Source organism: Bubalus bubalis, chromosome 2 (genome assembly GCF_019923935.1).
Source record: "Bubalus bubalis isolate 160015118507 breed Murrah chromosome 2, NDDB_SH_1, whole genome shotgun sequence".
NCBI lineage: Eukaryota > Metazoa > Chordata > Mammalia > Artiodactyla > Bovidae > Bubalus > Bubalus bubalis.
In genome coordinates, this window is record NC_059158.1 from 22,499,484 (window position 1) to 22,517,373 (window position 17,890).

At 37.2% G+C, this 17,890-nt stretch overlaps 1 non-coding gene across 1 annotated transcript; it reads left to right on the forward strand.

Annotated features, from left to right (window-relative positions):
• Positions 1–16,902: 16,902 nt before the first annotated feature.
• Positions 16,903–16,974, forward strand: TRNAC-ACA. Its single transcript has one exon. It is a non-coding gene; the product is annotated as a tRNA-Cys (tRNA).
• The last annotated feature ends 916 nt before the right edge of the window (positions 16,975–17,890 follow it).

Sequence of the window (17,890 nt, forward strand, 5' to 3'; positions counted from 1 at the left end):
CTACCTGATAAAGAATTCCGAATAATGATAGTGAAATTGATCCAAAATCTTGAAATTAAAATGGAATCACAGATAAATAGCCTGGAGACAAGGATTGAGAAGATGCAAGAAAGGTTTAACAAGGACCTAGAAGAAATAAAAAAGAGTCAATGTATAATGAATAATGCAATAAATGAAGTTAAAAACACTCTGGAGGCAACAAATAGTAGAATAACAGAGGCAGAAGATAGGATTAGTGAATTAGAAGATAGAATGGTAGAAATAAATGAATCAGAGAGGATAAAAGAAAAACGAATTAAAAGAAATGAGGACAATGTCAGAGACCTCCAGGACAATATTAAACGTTACAACATTCAAATCATAGGGGTCCCAGAAGAAGAAGACAAAAAGAAAGACCATGAGAAAATACTTGAGGAGATAATAGTTGAAAACTTCCCTAAAATGGGGAAGGAAATAATCACCCAAGTTCAAGAAACCTAGAGAGTCCCAAACAGGATAAACCCAAGGCGAAACACCCCAAGACACATATTAATCAAATTAACAAAGATCAAACACAAAGAACAGATATTAAAAGCAGCAAGGGAAAAACAACAAATAACACACAAGGGAATTCCCATAAGGATCACAGCTGATCTTTCAATAGAAACTCTTCAAGCCAGGAGGGAATGGCAAGACATACCTAAAGTGATGAAAGAAAATAACCTACAGCCCAGATTATTGTACCCAGCAAGGATCTCATTCAAATATGAAGGAGAAATCAAAAGCTTTACTGACAAGCAAAAGCTGAGAGAATTCAGCACCACCAAATCAGCTCTCCAACAAATACTAAAGGATATTCTCTAGACAGGAAACACAAAAACGGTGTATAAATTCGAACCCCAAACAATGAAGTAAATAGCAACGGGATCATACTTATCAGTAATTACCTTAAACGTAAATGGGTTGAATGCCCCAACCAAAAGACAAAGACTGGCTGAATGGATACAAAAACAAGACCCCTACATATGTTGTCTACAAAAGACCCACCTCAAAACAGGGGACACATACAGACTGAAAGTGAAGGGCTGGAAAAAGATTTTCCATGCAAATAGGGACCAAAAGAAAGCAGGAGTAGCAATACTCATATCAGATAAAGTAGACTTTAAAACAAAGACTATGAAAAGAGACAAAGACGGTCACTACATAATGATCAAAGGATCAATCCAAGAAGAAGATATAACAATTATAAATATATATGCACCCAACATGGGAGCACTGCAATATGTAAGGCAAATGCTAACAAGTATGAACGGAGAAATTAACAGTAACACAACAATAGTGGGAGACTTTAATACCCCACTCACACCTATGGATAGATCAACTAAACAGAAAATTAACAAGGAAACACAAACTTTAAATGATACAATAGACCAGTTAGACCTAATTGATATCTATAGGACATATCATCCCAAAACAATGAATTTCACCTTTTTCTCAAGTGCACATGGAACCTTCTCCAGGATAGATCACATCCTGGGCCATAAATCTAGCCTTGGTAAATTCAAAAAAAAGAAATCATTCCAAGCATCTTCTCTGACCACAATGCAGTAAGATTAGATCTCAATTACAGGAGAAAAATCTATTAAAAATTCCAGCATATGGAGGCTGAACAACACGCTGCTGAATAACCAACAAATCACAGAAGAAATCAAAACAGAAATCAAAATTTGCATAGAAATGAATGAAAATGAGAACGCAACAACCCAAAACCTGTGGGACATTGTAAAAGCAGTCCTCAGGGGAAAGTTCATAGCAATACAGGCATACCTCAAGAAACAAGAAAAAAGTCAAATAAATAACCTAACTCTACACCTAAAGCAACTAGAAAAGGAAGAAATGAAGAACCCCAGGGTTAGTAGAAGGAAAGAAATCTTAAAAATTAGGGCAGAAATAAATGCAAAAGAAACAAAAGAGACCATAGCAAAAATCAACAAAGCCAAAAGCTGGTTCTTTGAAAGGATAAATAAAATTGACAAACCATTGGCCAGACTCATCAAGAAACAAAGGGAGAAAAATCAAATCCATAAAATTAGAAATGAAAATGGAGAGATCACAACAGATAACACAGAAATACAAAGGATCATAAGAGACTACTATCAACAATTATATGCCAATAAAATGGACAATGTGGAAGAAATGGACAAATTCTTAGAAAAGTAAAACTTTCCAAAACTCGACCAGAAAGAAATAGAAAATCTTAACAGACCCATCACAAGCACGGAAATTGAAACTGTAATCAGAAATCTTCCTGCAAACCAAAGCCCAGGTCCAGACGGCTTCACAGCTGAATTCTACCAAAAATTTAGAGAAGAGCTAACACCTATCCTACTCAAACTCTTCCAGAAAATTGCAGAGGAAGGTAAACTTCCAAACGCATTCTATGAGGCCACCATCACCCTAATACCAAAACCTGACAAAGATCCCACAAAAAAAGAAAACTACAGGCCAATATCACTGATGAACAGAGATGCAAAAATCCTTAACAAAATTCTAGCAATCAGAATCCAACAACACATTAAAAAATCATACACCATGACCAAGTGGGCTTTATCCCAGGGATGCAAGGATTCTTCAATATCCGCAAATCAATCAATGTAATACACCACATTAACAAATTGAAAAATATAAACCATATGATCATCTCAATAGATGCAGAGAAAGCCTTTGACAAAATTCAACATCCATTTATGATAAAAACTCTCCAGAAAGCAGGAATAGAAGGAACATACCTCAACATAATAAAAGCTATATATGACAAACCCACAGCAAACATTATCCTCAATGGTGAAAAATTGAAAGCATTTCCTCTAAAGTCAGGAAGAAGACAAGGGTGCCCACTTTCACCATTAGTATTCAACATAGTTTTGGAAGTTTTGGCCACAGCAATCAGAGCAGAAAAAGAAATAAAAGGAATCCAAATTGGAAAAGAAGAAGTAAAACTCTCACTATTTGCAGATGACATGATCCTCTACATAGAAAACCCTAAAGACTCCACCAGAAAATTACTAGAACTAATCAATGATTATAGTAAAGTTGCAGGAACAAAATCAACACCCAGAAATCCCCTGCATTCCTATACACTAATAATGAGAAATCAGAAAGAGAAATTAAGGAAAGAATTCCATTCACCATTGCAACGGAAAGAATAAAATACTTAGGAATATATCTACCTAAAGAAACTAAAGACCTATATATAGAAAACTATAAAACACTGGTGAAAGAAATCAAAGAGGACACTAACAGATGGAGAAATATACCATGTTCATAGATCAGAAGAATCAATATAGTGAAAATGAGTATACTACCCTAAGCAATTTATAGATTCAATGCAATCCCTATCAAGCTACCAACGGTATTCTTCACAGAGCTAGAACAAATAATTTCACAATTTGTATGGAAATACAAAAAACCTCGAATAGCCAAAGCTATCTTGAGAAAGAAGGATGGAACTGGAGGAATCAACCTACCTGACTTCAGGCTCTACTAAAGCCACAGTTATCAAGACAGTATGGTACTAGCACAAAGACAGAAATATAGATCAATGGAACAAAATAGAAAGCCCAGAGATAAATCCATGCACATATGGACACCTTATCTTTGACAAAGGAGGCAAGAATACACAATGGATTAAAGACAATCTCTTTAACAAGTGGTGCTGGGAAAACTGGTCAACCACTTGTAAAAGAATGAAACTAGACCACTTTCTAACGCCATACACAAAAATAAACTCAAAATGGATTAAAGATCTAAACGTAAGACCAGAAACTATAAAACTCCTAGAGGAGAACATAGGCAAAACACTCTCCGACATACATCATAGCAGGATCCTCTATGACCCACCTCCCAGAATATTGGAAATAAAAGCAAAAATAAACAAATGGGACCTAATTAAACTTAAAAGCTTCTGCACATCAAAGGAAACTATTAACAAGGTGAAAAGACAGCCTTCAGAATGGGAGAAAATAATAGCAAATGAAGCAACTGACAAACAACTAATCTCAAAAATATACAAGCAACTCCTACAGCTCAATTCCAGAAAAATAAATGACCCAATCAAAAACTGGGCCAAAGAACTGAATAGATATTTCTCCAAAGAAGACATACCGATGGCTAACAAACACATGAAAAGATGCTCAACATCACTCATTATCAGAGAAATGCAAATCAAAACCACTACGAGGTACCATTTCACACCAGTCAGAATGGCTGCGATCCAAAAGTCTACAAGCAATAAATGCTGGAGAGGGTGTGGAGAAAAGGGAACCCTCTTACACTGTTGGTGGGAATGCAAACTAGTACAACCACTATGGAGTACAGTGTGGAGATTCCTTAAAAATCTGGGAATAGAACTGCCTTATGATCCAGCAATCCCACTGCTGGGCATACACACTGAGGAAACCAGAAGGGAAAGAGACACGTGTACCTCAATGTTCATCACAGCACTGTTTATAATAGCCAGGACACGGAAGCAACCTAGATGTCCATCAGCAGATGAATGGATAAGAAAGCAGTGGTACATATACACAATGGAGTATTATTCAGCCATTAAAAAGAATACATTTGAATCAGTTATAATGAGGTGGATGAAACTGGAGCCTATTATACAGAGTGAAGTAAGCCAGAAAGAAAAACACCAATACAGTATACTAATGCATATATATGGAATTTAGAAAGATGGTAACAATAACCCTATATACGAGACAGCAAAAGAGACACTGATGTATAGAACAGTCTTATGGACTCTGTGGGAGAGGGAGAGGGTGGGAAGATTTGGGAGAATGACATTGAAACATGTATAGTATCATGTATGAAACGAGTCGCCAGTCCAGGTTCGATGCATGATACTGGATGCTTGGGGCTGGTGCTCTGGGACGACCCAGAGGGATGATATGGGGAGGGAGGAGGGAGGAGGGTTCAGGATGGGGAACACATGTATACCTGTGGCGGATTCATTTCAATATTTGGCAAAACCAATACAATATTGTGAAGTTTAAAAATAAAGTAAAATTTAAAAAAACAATCAAACAAAAAAAAATCAGATTCAGAAGATTATAAAATTATATTCATGGGCAGGGAGTTGGGAGTGGGAAGCAGAGGTAGTCTCTTCAAGGATAGGGACTCCCAGCATCATCAATGTTCAGTGTAGTGCCCAAAGCCTGGCGAGTGGTAAATGCTTGACAGATGTTCAGTTGAACAAATGATCAGGTCATAAAGGAAAAATAACAACTTCCATTTCATTACATGTACATTTCTGGACATAATTTTTAAAATCTTTACTTAAAAGAAAAATATCCACATCGACTATGATAAAATATTTAAAGCTTTAATATATTGAAAGGTCATAGACTCACAGACATAAAGAACAGTATGGTTGACAAGGGGACAGTGGGTAGAGGAGGGATGGATTGGAAGTTTGGGGTTAGCAGATGCAAATTAGTATTAATATATATAGAATGGATAAATAACAAGGTCCTAATATATAGTACAGGGAACTATATTCAATATCCTATGATAAACCACAATGGGAAAGAATTAAAAAAAAAAGAATGTGTATGTCTATATATACATAATCAGTTCAGTTCAGTTCTGTCGCTCAGTCGTCTCCGACTCTTTGCAACACCATGAACCGCAGCACACCAGGCCCCCCTGTCCATCACTAACTCCTGGAGTCCACCCAAACCCATGGCTATCGAGTCGACGATGCCATCCAACCATCTCATCCTCTGTCGTCCCCTTCTCCTCCTGGCCCTCAATCTTTCCCAGCATCAGGGTCTGATGCACAGTTCAAAAGCATCAATTATATACATATACATATATAACAATCACTTTGCTATACAGCAGAAATTAACACAACATTGTAAATCAACTATCCTTTAATTTTTTTAAATGTAGGGAAAAAGATCATAGATATGATTTTTCTAAAACCTGTAAGGTCTTACCCTCCAGATGATAAATGGGTAACAAATATGAGCAGACAAGTCACAAAAATTAATGACAAAAGAGTAACAAGTCTATAGAAAAATATTCAGTTTTACTGATATTAATTAAACGCTAAAGAAATATTTCCCCAATTAAATTTTAAAAGATGGACAAGGAATAAGAATTCCTAAAAAAAAAAAAAATTAAAAATAGGAGTAACATATGATCCAGCAATCCCACTTCTGGGTATATATCCAAAGGAATGAAAACAGAACTGATATCTGCACTCCCATTTTCATTGCAGTGTTATTCACAATAACCACAATATGGAAACAACCTAAGTGCCAATCGACAGGCACATGGATAAAGATGTGGTATATATGATGTAGAATATATAATGGAATATTACTCAGCCATGAGAAAGAATGACATCCTGCCATTTGTGAGAATATGAATGGACCTTCAGTGAAATGTGCCAGAGTAAAACAAATACTTCATGATATCACTTATATGTGGATTAAAAAGAAAAAAAGAGTAGAAAAATGGTTGACAGGGGCTAGGGAATGGAGAAATAGAGAAAGATTTATAAAAGGTTATAAGGGGAATTCTTTGCCAGTCCAGTGGCTAGGTTCAATGCTTTTGCTGTCATAGACCTGACTCCAGTCCCTGGTTGAGGAAATAAGATCCCACAAGCCATATGGTGTGACCAAAAAGGAGGGGAGGGAACTGGTTACAAACTTCAACTATAAGAAAAATAAGGTCTGAAGATCTAATTTAAAAACCTGGCAACTGTAGTCAATAACATTGTATTTTATAGTTGAAACTTATTAAGAGAGTAGAACTTAAAAGTTCTCATTCCCCCTAAAAGTAGAATAAATATGTGAGGTGATGGTGTATTAATTAACTAGATGGGTGGGGAAGAGGGGGATATCCTTTCATAATGTATACACATATCAAATCATAACGCACACTTTAAATATCTTACAATTTTATACTTCAATAAAGGTGAAATTTTAAAAAGAAAGGCAAAGCAGGGTAAGGGGAAACAATCATGGAAAGTGCTATTTAGAAAGGACGGTCAGGAAGCTCTGAGTATGTGATATGTGAGCAGAGACTTGAATGAAGTAAGGGAGTCAGTCTTGCAAAAAAATACAGGAAAGAGAATTCCCAGGAATTGCAAAAGATATGTCTCACGTGTTTGCCAAACAGCAAGAGAGTCAGTGTAAAGCAAGTGGTAGAACTGTAGGAGATTCTTTCTACAGGGACAGTGGGGGGAGCTAAACCGAGAGGCCTTATACTTCACATACTACAAAGCTTATTCTGAAAGTGATCATTCAGAATGTAGGATGATTCTATAACAGCTGTTGCCAACCTTTTTGGCACCAGGGATAGGTTTCATAAAAGACACGATTTTTCCACGGACTGGGGGGTGGGAAGGAGGGTGGCATGGGGGCGGACGATTGCAATGATGCAAGTGCATTATATTTATTCTGAATTTTATTTCTTTTATTATTACATCAGCTCCACCTCAGATCATCAGGCATTAGATCTTGGAGGTTGGGGATCCGTTTCCTATAAAACAAATTGCCTCAAATCTTTCTTTAAACAATGCTTTGAAAGAAAAGGTTAGTGATTTGTTCTGATTCCACATATCAAACAAAAATACCACATAAGCAATAAATGCAAGTCACATAAGTGTTTTAAGTTTTCTTGCAGTCATTTTTAAAAAGGTTAAAGTGAATAGCTGAGATTTTAATCATGTTTAATTAATTATCTAAAATGTTATTTCAACATGTGATCAATATAAAAACTGAGATATCTTACTTTTTTCTGTACAAAATAAAAACTGGTGTACATTTTAACTCACAGCACATCTCAATCACATTAACAGCATTCAGCTCAGTAGTTACATGTGACTGCTGCTGCTGCTGCTAAGTCACTTCAGTCATATCCGACTCTGTGCGACCCCATAGATGGCAGCCCACAAGGCTCGCTCATCCCTGGGATTCTCCAGGTAAGAACACTGGAGTGGGTTGCCATTTCCTTCTCCAATGCTTTTTCACTTTCACTACATGTGACTAGAGTCTACTATATTAGACAGCATTGATGTTGTTGTTTAGTCACTAAGTTATGTACGACTCTGTGACTCCATGGACTGTAGCCTACCAAGCTCCTCTTTCCATGGGATTTCCCAGGAAAGAATACTGGAGTGGGTTGCCATTTCCACATAGTTCTAAATTAGACTAAAGAAACACAACTACTGCAATGTGTGTACCTTAATTGAATTCTGATTGATGGTGCGGGAAAAAACAGCTATAAGACTTCGGAGGATAATGGGGAAATTTGAATGTGGGCTGGATGTTAGATGTATTACTGAATCAGTAATTTTCTTGAGTATGATAATGGTATTGTGACTATGAAAAAGAATGCCACTAGTGTCAGGAAAGCATTCTGGAGTATTTAGGGATAAGTATCATGATATCTTCAACTCATTTCCAAATGGTTCAGAGAGAGGCAAAGTAAATATGACAAAAATGTTTTATAAAAGTGGGGAGTGATGGGAAGCCACTGGAAAATTTTGACAGCACCTGATCTGCATGTTCAAATAATCTGGTCGACTGCTCTGTAGTATGTCTAGCATCTATCCTGTAGGGAGACCAGTGTGACATGACCTAAATGGAGATAGTGAGAAATGTATTCAGGATATATTTTAAATATAACATTAGCATGATTTGCATGTCTTCTTGAGAAAAAAAAAAAGGAAGACAACTTTCAAGAGAGTGGTATAAACATAGGTATTTATTTTTCCCATTCCACCATCTGCCTTGAAATGACCCCATGAATACAGAAATACCGTGTGTGTGGTTTACGTAAACATATTGTTGACATAGAGATGATAGCAGAGCATCATTTAGTTTAACAGGATTAGAGTGAGGGTCAGGAGAAGATACAGACAATTAAGACCCCTTGCCTAAAGAATAGATCGATACTCAGCCACAACTTAGAACAGGGAAACCAAAAGGAGTCAGTAAAAGCAAGAGGAAAGGAACAGTTATAGACACTGAAAGGCAACCCTGAAAAAGCATATGATGGAAACCAAGAATTCATTCCATTCAAAAATTATCTTATTGTGCCCCCCTCTACCACCACATTTACCACATTAGGTGGCATTTAATCAGAAAGGCTGTTTTCCAAGGCAGCTATCACAAAACTTCCCACTGAGCATTTCTTGATCAACACCTGATGTCTTGCTCATTTGCATAACAATTAATGTTCAAGTGGATTATCAGTGAAAAGTAGTATCAAACATACATGGCCTGTCTAACATATATAGAAACACTCCTCATTCTGGCATGAGAGGTGAAAGAATCAAAAAGGTATGGAACCATAATTTTAGTGACAATGCCAAGATTTCTTTCCTAAATGGACTTACATCCTGACTTTTTTTTTTTTTACCTGAAAGTGACCAAAATTCTGCCTCTGCTGTCACATCTTCAATAAACCTTTTATGCAAGGTAGTAGTGGAGCACCTGAAATGGCAGTGAGCTGGGACTTCATGAGCTCATAGAATATATGGTACAGCTGTCTTATTCCAGCAGGTAGAATATATGCCTACCTGCTAATGTCTGCTTAATAAACCTCCATAGGACTGGTACGATTTGGTTGCTGTCACTTTCATTACAACCTGGACAAAAGGTTGTAGGGAAAATGCTAACCCTGTAGTCATCTAAGGTTTTTCAGGGACTGATTATCTACCAAATTAATCTGAAAGCTTAAGGTGACCAAATTTGCTTTTATCAGGTCAGAACCCTTGTACAGCCCAATACTCTCGTTCAGTTCAGTTCAGTTCAGTCACTCAGTCGTGTCCGACTCTTTGCGACCCCATGAATCGCAGCACACCAGGCCTCCCTGTCCATCACCACCTCCCAGAGTTCACTCAAACTCATGTCCATCGAGTCAGTGATGCCATCCAGCCATCGTATCCTCTGTCGTCCCCTTTTCCTCCTGCCCCCAATGCCTCCCAGCATCAGAGTCTTTTCCAATGAGTCAACTCTTTGCATAAGGTGGCCAAAGTATTGGAGTTTCAGCTTTAGCATCATTCCTTCCAAAGAACACTCAGGGCTGATCTCCTTTAGAATGGACTGCTTGGATCTCCTTGCAGTCCAAGGGACTCTCAGGAGTCTTCTCCAACACCACAGTTCAAAAGCATCAATTCTCTCATTACACACTATTAATTCTTTTCTTAATTTATTATAACTTGTTTCCTTGCACAGACCATTTCCTTGTTACACACTATTAATTCTTTTCTTAATTTATTATACCTTGCTTTCTGCATCTATAAAAATGAGAATCTGAACTAAAGTGTTTAAGAACAAATATCAACAAGACTTTCTTGTCTGTTAACAGCTGAGAGATGTACGCATACACCCACCAAAATAAGAAGAAACAAAACAAACATTATTTTAAAATAACAATTTATTCCTCATAATATAACAAATTCATATGAAAATGATTATGAGTCCCTATAGTTTCAGCAAAGAGAGAATATACAAAATAAATATTTAAAATCTATAGCTCTCCTAACAAGTTAGCAATTAAATAAAATACATCAACATAGATAAAATTAAGATATGTAGAATATTTTTATGAAAAAGTTCTATTCATCTTTACCAAAGTAGGAGAACTGTAATAAACTGAGACATGCTGTATTCTTCAAAAAGAAATTTTTAAATATAAACTTTTTAAAAAAACTTAAATACAGATATTTCAGACAACTTCCTATATTTTCTCTGGCTTATAATAAATTGATTTCAAGATTTATTTGAAAAATGACAGCTTAGTACATCAAGACATATCCTATTTTTAAAAAGGTAATAGATAAGGAACTGCTATGCCAGGCATTGAAATGTTATCAAGTAATAATTACTCAAACTATTGGCTTGCACATGATAGAAACAAAATGGACCATCCCAAAACAAACAGGTGGGCATTTCTAATTCTGGCAATAGGGTGATAGATCATTTTAGCTAATCAAATGATGGAACACAGTTCATTACTCAGCTTGTTAACTGAACACAAAGTGGTCAAGTAAGACATTTTCTGTAATTTCTGAGCTTTTTGTTAGTAAACACTATTCCTTCACAATATTGAGTCATCTATGTGAACAATAAAATTTTATAATCTGTTGTTCCCCCTTTTGGGCTTACCTGGTGGCTCAGACAGTAAAGCATCTGCCTGCAATGCAGGAGACCTGAGTTCGATCCCTGGGTCGAGAAGATCCCCTGAAGAAGGAAATGGCAACCCGCTCCAGTATTCTTGCCTGGAAAATTCCGTGGACAGAGCAGCCTGGTAGGCTACAGTCTATGGGATCGCAAAGAATCGGACACGACTAAGCAACTTCACTCACTCACTCACTTTCTGGTTTCTTCATTACCCCTTTCTACGGATGTCAGAAAGTGAAGATAGTGGACATATCCAATGCCACTTCAGGTGGTAACTTCGTTCTGCTGGGCTTTTCCAATCAACCCAAACTGGACCCCATTATCTCTGTGACCATTTTGCTCTTCCATATAATGATTCTGATAAACAACACAGTAATTATCCTGCTAACTTTTCTGGACAGCCGATTTCATACACCCATGTACTTCTTCCTCAGTAACCTCACATTTTTAGATATCTGTTACACAACTAATATTGTTCCCCAGACGTTGATAAATCTATGCGGGCCAAACAAATTAATTACTTATGCAGGTTGTATCCTACAATTCTTCTTTGCCTTTGACTTCGGTGCAACAGAAAACCTTTTATTGGTTGTCATGGCCTATGATCACTATGCAGCAGTCTGCCAACCCCTGCACTACCTGGTTATCATGCACCCTCAGTTCTGTAAGAAGATGGCAGCAGCATCATGGTTGACTGGCATGTGTGGTGCCCTGACCATGAGCACTTTTGCCTTTTCACTGCTGCTATGTGGTCACACACTCGATAACTGCTGTTGTGAGATGCCTGTCTTTCTTAAGATAGCCTGTGCATACACCAAAGTAATGGATGGTACCATTTACACACCTGGAGTAACTTACCTTGTTTTGCCACTGTTTTTCATTCTTGTCTCATAGGGAATCATCACTCAAGCTGTGACTAAGATCAAGTCAGGCAAGGCTGGAAGGTGATTAAGGAAGGCAAGGTGATTAACACCTGTGATGCTCAACACCTGTGGTGCTCATCTCACTGTGGTCAGCCTCTTTTATGGCAATGTCATCTACATGTACTTGCAACCAAAGAAAGGTTCCATGCACAAAGCTGATAAATTTCTGACCCGTTTTTCCATTCTAATTTTTAATTTAAATTTATTTATTTTAATTGGAGGCTAATTACTTTACAATATTGTATTGATTTTGCCATACACCGACATGAATCTACCACAGGTGTTCATGTGTTCCCCATCCTGAACCACCCCCCCCCCCCACCTCCATCCCATCCCATCCCTCTGGTTCATCCCAGTGCACCAGTCCTAAGCATCATGTATCCTGTATCGAACCTGGACTGGCGATTCATTTCTTATATGACATTTTACATGTTTCAATGCCATTCTCCCAAATCATCCCACCTTCTCCCTCTCCCACAGAGCCAAAAGTCTGTTCTATACATCTGTGTCTCAATTGTTCTCTCGCATACAGGATTATCATTACCATCTTCCTAAATTCCATATATATGCATTAGTATACTGTATTGGTGTTTTTCTTTCTGGCTTACTTCACTCTGTATAGCCAGAAAGAAAAACACCAATACAGTATACTAATTCACTCTGTATAATAGGCTCCAGCTTCACCCACTTCATTAGAACTGATTCAAATGTATTTTTTTTAATGGCTGAGTAACACTCCATTGTGTATATGTTTACACTGTTATCACCCCAAGTCTTAACCCACTATATACACTCAGGAATACATATGTCAAAGGGGCATTAAAATGGCTTTTTATAAGAACCCAACATAGGAGCACCCCACATGTAAAGCAAATGTAACAAGTATGAAAGGGGAAAATAACAGTAACACAGTAATAGTGGGAGACTTTAATACCCCCACTCACACCTATGGATAGATCAACCACACAGAAAATTAGCAAGGAAACACAAACCTCAAATGATAAAATGGACCAGTTAGACCTAATGGATATGTATAGGACATTTCACCCCAAAGCAATAAATTTCACCTTTTTCACAAGTGCACACAGAACATTCTCCAAGATAGATCACATCCTGGGCCATAAATCTACCCTTGGCAAATTTTTTAAAAATTGAAATCATGTCAAGCATCTTTTCTGATCACAATGCAGTAAGATTAGATGTCAACTACAGGAAAAAAAAACTATAAGAAATTCAAATATATGGAGGCTAAACAATAGGCTAATAAATAACCAACAGATCACAGAAGAAATCAAAAAGGAAATCAAATATGCATAGAAACAAATGAAAATGAAAACATTATAACCAAAAACCTATGAGATTCAGTAAAAGCAGTGCTAAGAGGAAGGTTTATAGCAATACAAGCTTACCTCAAGAAACAAGAAACATCAAATAAACAACCTAACTTTAATAAAGCAACTAGAAAAAGAAGAAATGAAGAACCCCAAAGTTAGTAGAAGGAAAGAAATCATAAAAATCAGAGCAGAAATAAGTGGAAAAAAAACCCCAAAAGATACTATAGTGAAAATCAACAAAACTAAAAGCTGGTTCTTCAAGAAGATAAATAAAATAGACAACCATTAGCCAGACTCATTAAGAAAAAAAAGGAGAAGAATCAAATCAACAAACTTAGAAATGAAAATGGAGAAATCACAACAGACAACACAGAAATATGAAGGATCATAAGAGAATACTATTAGCAACTATATGACAATAAAATCGACAACTTGGAAGAAATGGGCAAATTCTTAGAGAATTGAACCAGGAAGAAATAGAAAATCTTAACAGAACCCATCACAAGCATGGAAATCAAAACTGTAATCAAAAATCTTCCACAAACAAAAGTCCAGGACCAGATGGCTTCACAGGTGAATCCTACGAAACATTTAGAGAAGAGCTAACACCTATCCTACTCAAACTCTTCCAGAATATTGCACAGGAAGGTAAACTCCCAAACTCATTCTATGAGGCCATCATCACCCTAATACCAAAACCAGACAAACATGCCACAAAAGAAGAAAACTACAGGCCAATATTACTGATGAACACAGATGCAAAAATCCACAACAAAATTCTAGCATACAGAATCCAACAACATATTAAAAAGATCATACATCATGACCAAGAGGGCTTTATCCCAGGGATGCAAGAATTCTTCAATATTCACAAATCAATCAATGTTATACACCACATTAACGAATTGAAAGATAAAAACCATATGATTATCTCAATAGATGCAGAAAAAGTCTTTGACAAAATTCAACACCCATCTGGAGAAGGCAATGACAACCCACTCCAGTGCTCTTGCCTGGAGAATCCCATGGACAGAGGAGCCTGGTAGGCTGCAGTTCATGGGGTTGCTAAGAGTCAGACACGACTGAGCAACGTCATTTTAACTTTTCACTTTCATGCATTGGAGAAGGAAATGACAACCCACTCCAGTGTTCTTGCTTGGAGAATCCCAGGGATGGGGGAGCCTGGTGGGTTGCCATCTATGGGGTCGCACAGAGTTGGACACAACTGAAGCGACTTAGCAGAAGCAGCAACAGCAACACCCATTTAAGATTAGGAAAAAAAAAAAAACACCTCTCCAGAAAGCAGGCATAGAAGGAACATACCTTAACATAATAAAAGGCATATATGACAAACCCACAGCGAACAGTATCCTCAATGGTGAAAAATTAGCAGCATTTCCTTTAAAGTCAGGAATAAGAAAAGGGTGCCCTCTCTCGCAACTGCTATTCAACATAGTTTTGGAAGTTTTAGCCACAGCAATCAGAGAAGAAAAAGAAATAAAAGGGATCCAGATTGGAAAAGAAGAAGTAAAACTATCACTGTTTGCAGATGACCTGATCCTCTACACACAAAACTCTAAAGACACCACCAGAAAACTACTAGAGCTAGTCAATGAATACAGTAAACTTGAAGGATATAAAATTAACACACACAATCCCTTGCATTCCTATACACTAACAGTGAGAAAACAGAAAGAGAAATTAAGGAAACAATCCCATTCACCATTGCAATGAAAAGAATAAAATACTTAGGAGTAAATTTACCTAAAGAAATAAAAGACCTATATATAGAAAACTATAAAACATTGATGAAAGAAATCAAAGATGACACAAATAGATGGAGAAATATGCCATGTTCATGGGTCAGAAGAATCAGTATAGTGAAAATGAGTATACTACCCAAAGCAATCTATAGATTCAATGTAATTCCTATCAAGCTACCAATGGTGTTTCTCACAGAACTAAAATAAATAATTTCACACTTTGTATGTAAATGCAAAAAACCTCGAATAACCAAAGCAATCTTGAGAAAGAAGAATGGATGGAGGAATCAATCTGCCTGATTTCAGACTATACTACAAAGCTACAGTCATCAAGACAGTATGGTACTGGCAAAAAGACAGGAATACAGATCAATGGAATAAAATAGGAAGCCCAGAGATGAATCTACACACCTATGGACACCTTATCTTTGACAAAGGAGGCCAAAATATACAATGGACAAAAGACAATCTCTTTAACAAGTGGTGCTGGGAAAACTGGTCAACCACCTGTGAAAGAGAAACTAGAACACTTTTAACACCATACACAAAAATAAACTCTAAATGGACTAAAGATTTAAATGTAAGACCAGAAACTATAATACTCCTAGAGGAAAACATAGGCAGAACACTCTCTGACATAAATCACAGCAAGATCCTCTATGATCCACCTCCCAGAGTAATGGAAATAAAAGCAAAAATTAACAAATGGGTCGTCCCAGTGCATCAGCCCCAAACATCCAGAGGGATGGTGTGGGGAGGGAGGAAGGAGGAGGGTTCAGGATGGGGAGCACATGTATACCTAAGGTGGATTCGTTTTGATGTTTGGCAAAACTAATACAGCGTTTCAGGTTTAAAAATAAAATAAAATTAAAAAAAAATAAACAAATGGGACCTAATTAAACTTAAAAGCTTCTGCACAATGAAGGAAACTATAAGCAAGATGAAAAGACAGCCTTCAGAATGGGAGACAATAATAGCAAATGAAGCAACTGACAAAGAATTAATCCCAAAAATATACACGCTGCTCATGCAGCTCAATACCAGAAAAATAAATGACCCAATCAAAAATGGCCCAAAGAACTAAACAGACATTTCTCCAAAGAAGACATACAGATGGCTAACAAACACATGAAACCATGCTCAACATGACTCCTTATCAGAGAAATGCAAACCAAAACCACAATGACGTATCATCCCATGCCAGTCAGAATGGCTGCTCTCCAAAAGTCTACAAACAATAAATGCTGGAGAGGGTGTGGAGAAAAGGGAACCCTCTTACACTGTTGGTGGGAATGCAAACTAGTACAGCCACTATGGAGAACACTGTGGAGATTCCTTAAAAAACTGGAAATAGAACTGCCAAATGACCCATCAACCCCACTGCTGGGCAGACACACTGAGGAAACCAGAATTGAAGAAACATGTGTACACCAATGTTCATTGCAGGACTGCTTACAATAGCTAGGACATGGAAGCAACCTAGATGTCCATGGGCAGATGAATGGATCAGACAGTTGTGGTGCATATACACAATGGAATATTACTGAGCTAATTAAAAAGAACACATTTGAGTCAGTTCTAATGAGGCAGATGAAACTGCAGCGTATTATACGGAGTGAAGTAAGTCAAAAAGAAACATACCAATTCAGTATATTAAACTGTGAACTTTCATACCGATAATTCTTAAAAATCCAATTTGATTTCCCTGGTGGCTCAGATGGTAAAGCGTCTGCCTACAATGCAGGAGACCCAGGTTCAATCCCTGGGTCGGGAAGATCCCCTGGAGAAGGAAATGGCAACTCACTCCGGTATTCTGGGAAGAGCCTGGAGGGTACAGTCCATGGGGTCGCAAAGAGTATATTAATGCATACATATGGAATTTAGAAAGATTGTAACAACCAGCCTATATGTGAGACAGCAAAAAGACACAGATATAAGAACAGATTTTGAACTCTATGGGAGAGGGTGAGGGTGGGATAATTTGAGAAAATAGCATTGAAACATGTATATTACCATATGTGAAATAGATGACCAGTCCAAGTTCAATGCATGAAACAGGGCACTCAAAGCCAGTGCACTGGGACAACCCTGAGGGATGGAATGGGAAGGGAGGTGGGAGCGGAGTTAGGGAGAGGGGGGACACATGTACACCCATGGCTAATTCATGTCAATGTATGGCAAAAACAACCACAATATTGTAAAGTAATTAGCCTCCAATTATAATAAATAAAATAATTTTAAAAATAATAGATGATATATAGTGGAATCTATAGGATTTTATAAGCCACATGGCTATGCCACCTGCCAAAGCAATGAATTGTATTTGCCAAAAGGCTAGTGCTCACCCAAGATTGAAAACAAGTGCCCTACAAAATTAGAAAATCTAGAATAGGATGTTGAGAAATTTGAGTCAGTCCATCACTTCATGTACTCTAGTTTTTGCTAGGGTTAACATTTTGTAGTGTAGTGACAAAATTGAAGATGAAAAGAAAGAAGCAGACATAGTAACTTTGATGGAAGCAAAGATGTTGGAAGTAAAAAAGACATTTTAAGTATGGTCCTGGAAATGGCCACTGAAAGTTTGCAGTGGAAAAATTCACTAGCAAATAATTCCATATCCAAACAAATTGTCTTTTATATGTGAAAGAAACATAAGTTATTCTGATATGAAACAGCTCAGATAGTAGACA